Source organism: Camelina sativa, chromosome 17, assembly GCF_000633955.1.
Source record: "Camelina sativa cultivar DH55 chromosome 17, Cs, whole genome shotgun sequence".
Classification (NCBI taxonomy): Eukaryota; Viridiplantae; Streptophyta; class Magnoliopsida; order Brassicales; family Brassicaceae; genus Camelina; species Camelina sativa.
Genome location: NC_025701.1, coordinates 22,122,411 through 22,124,757, shown reverse-complemented (window position 1 = coordinate 22,124,757; position 2,347 = coordinate 22,122,411).

Below are 2,347 nucleotides of genomic sequence, written 5' to 3'. Positions count from 1 at the left end.
TGGCCTTTGTGGCGGGCTGTTTAGCCAGAGTGTCTTTGTGACGGTCCTTCGGGACATATGGTCTTTGTGACGGTCCTTCGGGACAGATGGCCTTTGTGGCGGGCTGTTTAGCCAGAGTGTCTTTGTGACGGTCCTCTTTAGGACATTTGTTTGGCCTTGGTGGCGGTCCTCTTTAGGACATTTTGTCTGGCCTTTGTGGCGGCCCTTGTAGCGAGTATATGATCCTTGTGTGGTCATGAGGTATTCCAGTGAGGGGATATGTGGCTGGTAGGACATGGAGATGTTTTTACGCGAGTCACGGGAAGGAAACCTGGATAGGGATAGGACTCAGACGTGTTTAGAATCGTTTGCTCGCGACTCTTAGGGGACTTAGGTTCTCCTAGTACTGCCATATTCAGAGACTTTGTGGCTTGAGAGTATGGTTGGTATATCGACTTCGGATGACGATCCGGGGGCGCGCTGTAGGGTGGCAACCTGAGAGACGAGTTTGATTTTTCCTTACATATTATGGCATGCGGGTCTAGGCCCGATGAGGAGCCAACATTTCGCATGCAGACTTAGGTCTGATGAGGAGCCAATAAGAACTCAAGGTTTAGGCGTATGAGTAAAGGAAAGTCCAAAAGTCGAGAGCAAATGACGCCTGGAGCATGAGTCTATAGCCTAGAGGTGACCTTCTGCAGATCGGTCGGAGGAGTGCGGGCCGTGGAGACGGTTGCGCGGGAGTCCTTGGCTGATGGTTGTTCGAGATTCGAGGACGAATCTAGTTTGGTGGGGGAGAATTGTAATATCTGTGAACCAAAAACCCGGTTTAGAGGATTACATCGGTCGATGCAAGAGTTGCATCGGTGGATGCAAGGGTAATTCTCTGCGTTTTGACTTAAGTCAAACGCTGCGTTTTGGTCAAAGGAGAAAAGAAAACCCTTAGGGTCGATGCTTTTGGTCTCATTTTCGTGGTGTGGCCATTTTTGGAGAGAAGTAAAAGAGAGGAAAAAGTTCTTGAGAGTTCTTGGTGATTTCTTGGAGATTTGGGGCGTTCCTGTAGAGATCTGTAGCTGGGATCGTTGTAGGAGCTTCCTGGGAGCGTGTTCTTGATTGTTTGAGGTTTAGTTTCTCCTGTGGCAAAGGTAAGTGCATGACCATGGCTTATCTAAGCTAGAGAACTCATTAATCTTCCTGTTGTGTGTTGTTAGACGTATTAGGATGTTGCTATGGATGTTAGGAAGCTTTCCTGTGGCTTGGGATCGAGTTTTGTGGTTGTAGGAACGAAGATCCGGCGAGAAACTTCGGGGAAATCACGGTGCTCGACGTTGCGTCGATCGATGCTTATCTTGCATCGGTCGATGCAAGTGCGAGGACGGCGCGTAAACTCTAGGGTTTTCGTGTTACGTCGAGCATGCGTCGGTCGATGCAGACTGGGTATCGGTCGATGCAAGTTACACTTGCATCGGTCGATGCAGCTTCTGTGTCGATCGATGCTTCCCCATTTGGCATCGGTCGATGCATGTGTGGTGTCGGTCGATGCTAAGTCCTGGTTTGTTATTGTCAATTGTTGATTGTTGTGTGTTGGTTATTGATACTCTATTGCTTGTTTGTATAGCCCAGTAGATGGGAGGATTGCCTTACTGAGTGTTTATAAAATACTCATGCATTGCAATATGTGTTTGTGGTGCAGGTAAAGGCAAAAAGTGATCGTGGAATCCAGGCAATGAAGAGGAGGATGTTCTAGGGACTCGGTTTTATGTTGTCTGGCTTTGCTAGGTTGCTAGAGTTGGGTCATTAGAACATTGCTAGGTTGCTGGTTCTATGATTCCTGTTGTTTTGGTTATTGATTATGTTGGAATATAGTTATATTTTATTATTGGATTATTATTGAATATTGGTTGGTTAATTCCGCTGTTGAATATGTTTGTGGTTAGGTGGCTAGTGGGTATGGGACCACTAGTTGTAGTTTATTTTATTATATTTTATTTATTATTTATTATTAATATAAAAAAGGGTCGGTTGTTTCAAATTAGAAGCTTTCAATAGTTATTATAATTGATTATAAAAAGAAGTATATTACCCCTGAATTATCTCCAACTCACTAAAAGAAACTTAATTCCCAATAAATATAGATTTATATATATTCATAAATAAATATAAAAATGACAACAAATTAGGGGATATCATGATGTGTGATTATTTATATATATATCTAAGTATGTAAGCTAATTAATCTCAACATTTAGTGTGATTATTCATTAAAAATGAAAATATTGATAACCGAATAGGAATATACATTCTAATTGTATATTCATCTTTGTGCTATTAAAAAGGAATGAGACAACAACCCTTATCATTATAAATA